Source organism: Polistes canadensis, unplaced genomic scaffold, assembly GCF_001313835.1.
Source record: "Polistes canadensis isolate GaletaPanama2010 unplaced genomic scaffold, ASM131383v1 scaffold_4, whole genome shotgun sequence".
Taxonomy (NCBI): Eukaryota; Metazoa; Arthropoda; class Insecta; order Hymenoptera; family Vespidae; genus Polistes; species Polistes canadensis.
Window position 1 is genome coordinate 386,705 of NW_014569551.1, and position 6,000 is coordinate 392,704.

At 37.4% G+C, this 6,000-nt stretch overlaps 1 protein-coding gene across 1 annotated transcript in view; it reads right to left on the reverse strand.

Moving 5' to 3' along the window:
* LOC106787370 (nephrin-like) overlaps positions 1-2,492 on the reverse strand; it is a 130,030-nt gene extending 127,538 nt beyond the window's left edge. Inside the window, exon 1 of the mRNA XM_014749683.1 lies at positions 1,916-2,492. The gene's annotated coding sequence lies outside the window, so the exon portion shown is untranslated. The remainder of the gene's footprint in view (positions 1-1,915) is intronic.
* Positions 2,493-6,000: the final 3,508 nt, after the last annotated feature.

A 6,000-nucleotide genomic window follows, 5' to 3' on the forward strand; every position in this document is an offset into this window, starting at 1 on the left:
TTATTCGGAAGCAGAAAAAGATTGAAAAAATCTTTTCAAACTAATTTATAGGATTATCTTTGTACCAAGTTAACGGATAAACGATGGAAACTTTTTTCGGATCGAATCTTTTTTATACAATTTTAATTATGCTCGATAGGTATACCTTTATACCTGCGTATCAATAATTCTTACTGGTTTATAATTAAAGTTTATAAATAAAAGTAGATATTAATTTGTTAACAAGATAATATATCCATTATAAAAGAAACATTTGCAAAAACGCACGCACTGTTGTAAAAATTATAAGTTATTGAATAATTTTTTACAAAAATTTGACATAACGTACGATATAATCGATTATAACATTCACGCAAATATATTTCGTATGAATAGATATATTAAATTAAACAATAGTCATATTTTACGTGGTTTAATTCTGAGAATGATGTAAATTTTTCATAGTACAAAAACGTTAAAAGAAAACATGATTGATGCTTTTTAAAGCGGTCGATTTGCTTGAGGAGAACAAACGTTCGAAGTATTCAAATGTTTAGTATAGCGTTAGGAAAGTTCAATGTAATTTACATTTCATGGTCGCTCACGGTTCAATACCTGGAGTTGAAAATACTAGATTTGGTGGCCATTTAAATGAAATTGGGAAAGAATGCAGCCCCGAACGAATGAGCCAACAAACGAAACGTAGAAACGGTTTTCGGACAAACGGGTTGCATAAAGGGTAGAACGATAATGACAAAATACAGCGATGATCGGTGCCATTTCTCACGTGTTGCGAATTGCGATGCATTTTCCATCGACGCGCCCCGTCGAACCAATTTCTGAACGTGCCGAACTATTCCCAACGGGGATTTATCGTACAACGAAATCGTTAAGAACACATCGATCAATGAAACAGACTGAAAATATGGACCCCGAAGAGAATGGAGTAGAGCGATACGTTATTTTCATTCGCTTGTGCCATTGCAAGGAAGATCAAAAATATAAAGAAGAATCGCAACGTCAACAACGTTCTTTCTTTTGTAACCAAAAATATTATGATCAAATCGTATTAACTCTCTTTCCTATGAATTTATGTGCTAAGAGGTTTATCACCCTTCAATCATTCGAATATCCGTCAATCGATAGGATTGTCGTTATGAATCCCTTGAAGGTTCAACTTTAGAAATATTTACATAATTCTGGATGACCATTTTCAATGTAATCAAAGAGAAATTTAATCACTTTTTTCTGAATTCGAAACGAACTCTATACGCAATGAAACATCAAACAACCCTGCTGGGTAATTTTCATGATCGTCAAAGGAATGTGCATGACTGCTATTAAATTTCATGTTTTATTTATCTTGATTACATATACCTGTTCGAGAGAAAATTCGGCAACGTTATTAATCGTCGAGTTCGCTTTAAACACGTAAGAAACTTATTTTTATATTTTTCCCCTAACAATTCTAAAATCTAAAGAATCTATCGTTCGCTATAAACATGAATTAGCTACGAAACATATTATTAGATTTATTTCCGTGTCGTTTTTAACGTAATGAAAATTTTCGTTTCATTATACGATAATTTCAAGGAAAAATATTACCGATTGCCATAGTTGACAACGTCGCTCAAAATTCGATGATGTTTCTATCGCGAAAGATGTCGCGAGCATTTTGTTAACGTTCTGTGAAACGCGCGTTAACGTTGAACATGTTTCAGCGAAAATCGAATGCGTATTACTCGTTTGCTGGTCCTATGTATGTTCCCCTTTTTTAATTTCACGTTCCTTTGTATCGTTCAACTAATAATTCTGCGTCAAATAATCGATCAAGAAATGAAGTTGGAAAGAAAAAAGAAACATCACAAAAGAGGGGTCGGGGAGTGGAAGGGGGAAGTGGGGAAGTGGGAAAGGGGGTTTGGAAACCATTAATTACCTGAGCCGAGAAAATCAGTAGGTATGTCCGAGTATGAAGGATAGAGAGAAAAAACGATCGGCCAATTGATCGATACCGGTACATCGGCAACTCGTGAAACTCTATCCAAGTGGTCAGTGTTTTAAAACATAGTGTTCCTTTAGATGGTGTTCCGTCGGGGGGTGGTTGCGCGTGATCCAAAAATTGGTGGACGTGGCACGGCTCGCGTACGTCGTCGTCGTCGTCGTCGTCGTCGTCGGTTCGCGAACGTAAGAGGAAACACGTGGTTCGAGAGGAGCCGAACGCGCGATCATCGGCAGGAGCTAGCTAGCTACCTAGCTCCACGTTCCCGGCTATTTTTTTTCTCTGCACCACTGTTTTCACTGAGATCTCGCGTATCTCTTCTAATGACAGGACGACGATGCACCTTCGTATCTCACCATACCTTATCCGCTCCGCCTCCTGGCGCACCTCGCACGCGCTGCTATCCGCGATATTCACGCGATCGATATTTCCTCTCGCATAAGTTATAACTTTTTTCTTTTTTTCTTTTTCTTTTTTTTCTTTTTTTTTTTTATATCATCTTAGCGTTGCATTGAAAAACACGAAAAAAAAAAAAAAAAAGAAAGGAATAAAAGCAATTGCGAGGCGTCGATTTTTTTCTACTTTTTATTTCTTCCTCTCCTATTTCTTTTTTCTCTTTTTTTTCTTCTTCCTCTTTTTTTTTTTTTTTTTCACTTTTCTCACTTTTTCATATTTCTCTCGTAATATTTACTCAATAATATATTTCGTTTCCTTTTCCCTCGTAGAGTTTTCTCCTTTTTTCTTCGACAAATTCTTTACGAAACTTCACTTTATCTTTTAACGACGATCGTACCTTTCCCGAGAGATAGAGAGAGAGAGAGAGAGAGAGAGAGAGAGCGCGAGAGAGAATCACTTTCTCTCCCCTTACTTTTTCATCGAAGGATCCACGAAGCGCGCGCCTCGAGCTCCGCGGTGTTACTGGATGCTGCCGACAAAGTTACGCGCACGGACGAACACCCCCGCGCGTCCGCCCACCCACCTCCTCCCCCGTTCAACCCCGTCCAGCCGCGTCCGCGCACCCTCGTTCACTCTCGCTCGCGACCAGACCGTCCTCCTCCCATGCTCCCTTTTTCTCGCCACCCATCTACACCCCCACCTTACAATCCACCCCTCCTCTCTCTTCCCCCTGCCCCCTACCCCTTATTCACTCGTTGCTTCGTGCAAGCTCGATAATCTTCGTTCGAGTTGACGACGCCGAATCTTCAGACTGAACGAAGTTAGAAAAGGGGCTTATAGATAAGGACTATGAAATAAAGAGAGAGAGAGAGAAAGAAAGAGAGAAAGAGAAAGAAAAAGACGGACGTAGGGATAGTTAGAAGAGAGAGAGAGAAAGCTTTTTTGTCTGCGACGAAGATTGGAGTACTTCCGGTTGGCTGCACGACGACGCGCGCGATATGCATCCGGTCGGTACAGCCTCCTTCTTGCGAGAACGATTATTCGAGATTAACGAAGCGCAGTCGCAACCCGTGCTCTCTTTTCGTTAAATCTCTTCTTCTTCTCCTTTAACCTCTGAACCCTCCTTTTCTCTCGCTGCGTGTCTTTTTTTTTCTCTTTTTTTTTTCTTTTCCTTTATTATTAATTACTTTTTCTCTTTTGCTCTGTTTTTTCATTCTTCTTCTTGTTCTTCTTTTTCCCCCTCCCCCCACCCCGATCAAAAGAAATTAATAAACGTTAATTAAAGTTATAACCGAATATCGAAATTTCGATATAAACGTGCACGGCGTTTCAAAGCTTGGAGTAATATTTTTAATATCCAGTTCTAGATCGTAATTCATCAATCCCGATGTTAATATCTTTATCGACTGGCCAATAAGCTTACAGTTTCTTTTTTTTTTTGTATTATTATTATTATTATTCCCATCTCTTTTGTCGCGAAAATCACGGTTCGATGTTAGTTAATGAATTTTTCAAAATGAATCGTTCCCGTTCGATTATTCGCGTTTCTACGCGCGAAAGATGCAATTTGTTTTGCTGGTAGTAATCCCTCTCCCCCTGGTGGTGGGTAGAAAAAGAAGAAGAGGGGGGCGGGAAGAGGAAAGAATAAAATAATATTTTATCTCGTTATATTATTTGATAACGAACGGAATATGATTTCTTTTATTAAATATCGCAGAACGTACCTATACGTTAATTAATAAGCCATATATTAGAATCTCGTTTTTTCTACTTCCTCGGTCCAATCTAATCTCACCTGTCCCATTCGTTTCGAGCAAAAGAGTTTAATTAGCCGTAACAAATTTTGCTTTGATAGGACATCTCAAGTTGGGATGATCATCGTCGTTAGGCCGGAATAGATAGAGTACGATGTTGAAATTTACGGACGAGATTGTAATTAGCATAGCGTGAAACTTAGGATACAGTTTCCAAGTGAGTTTGGTCGACGACTGCGTTACCGAACGTGTAACGTTTGCAAAGGCGGTATAGTTAAAGGCTAATTTGTAGTGTAGGGACAAGCACAGCACGTGATCGTATAGAAAGTAGCTCGTTAGATCGGTTGGTTCAGGTAAAAGCCTAATTAGCATATCAGTTGATTGGCCGTTAGAGATGGCTCGTTGAACGATATTCCTGTTGCTTTAGGCGGTTTGTCGTCTGTGATCGACGGTCACAATGAGTCACACGTCAATCGTAGGATCATACATAAGCTTATTTTTATCCCTGCTATCGCACTGAAACTCTCCCGTAATCCTTTCTACCCTTTTAATTCCTTGCACCGATTTTTCTATCAATCTATTTATTTTTCTTTGATAAATACAAGTATACGCCTAATTATTCTATATAAACGAATTTACCGGACTAGTTATACCATGTCTCACCTGTTGTCGAACTTATTTAACTAAGTTTAGTAGGGATACTTATTTACCTGTCTGTCCGGATTGTCCCAGAAGTCCTACCTGTTTCCTATCTGTCTATTACGCAATATACGATTTACTCTAATTTCGTTGTCATCATCCCTGTACCTTTGAGTTTATTCCTCGATTTCTTACGTCGTGCCCTTTCGATCGTATCTACCAAGAAAGTATTACATTTATTTCGTAATTGCTAGGAAACTTAATCATAGATACGAGTTATACTATAACTGAGTATCGAGTCAAGATTCTACTGCACGATGTTATGATCTCTTATTTCAGATTTCTAGATTGTCGTTTCTAGATTGAAGTTTACTACTCGAGTTTCTACTTAGAAAAACGTATCAAAGAAAGAGATTAGATTTTTATTATATAATATTAATTAATCTTTTTGCGGAATTAAATAAAATCTCAGATCATGCAATTTGAAAGTCGAATCTAATCGATTAGGCATATGGTGTTAGGAAGAAAGTCTTGGAGAAGTTACTTCGCTTATTTGCATAAATGAAAGATTAGAAATAGACGTAATTTTGTTCAATAATTATAATATTTCAATTTAGAGATATCGCGCGTCATTCTAATTTACAAGTTACCTACATTGTTCGAATCAAAATGAGCAAACACAAATGAGCGAAATTATATGTCAAAGGATATTACCTGGATTAGTAAAATGCACGTTATTTAATGTTTCAGGATCAAGTAGGACGAGTTACTGAAACTAATTACCGTGCGTTAGAGAAAGACTCTAAAGCTTTTCAAAACGCACACAATTTCACATACACTTATTCAGATTTAAACATAGTTTTCAATGACAATAGATTAAAATATGATGATTGGATAACTTTCATAAAAAAGAAATTTATTCTTCTTTTCGTTACTTGTGGTCGTTTTATTTTGTATTTTTATGCGCGATAATGCTTTTTCGATAAAGCGTCATAGTGTCAACTATTACATTTCCTGTGGGAATGAGTGGATTGAAGAAAATGAATAAAATCTTTTCCTTCCTCGAAGATGACTCACTCGCGTCTACTCTATACAGTTATTTTCCTAAAACCCCTCGTTCCACTTACAACTATGTTTTTTTTTGGCATACGTATATCCACTTATTTGTGGTTCACATTGAATATGGATATTTATGTAAATATTTGCGTACACGTAAAAGTGTATTTGATGGCT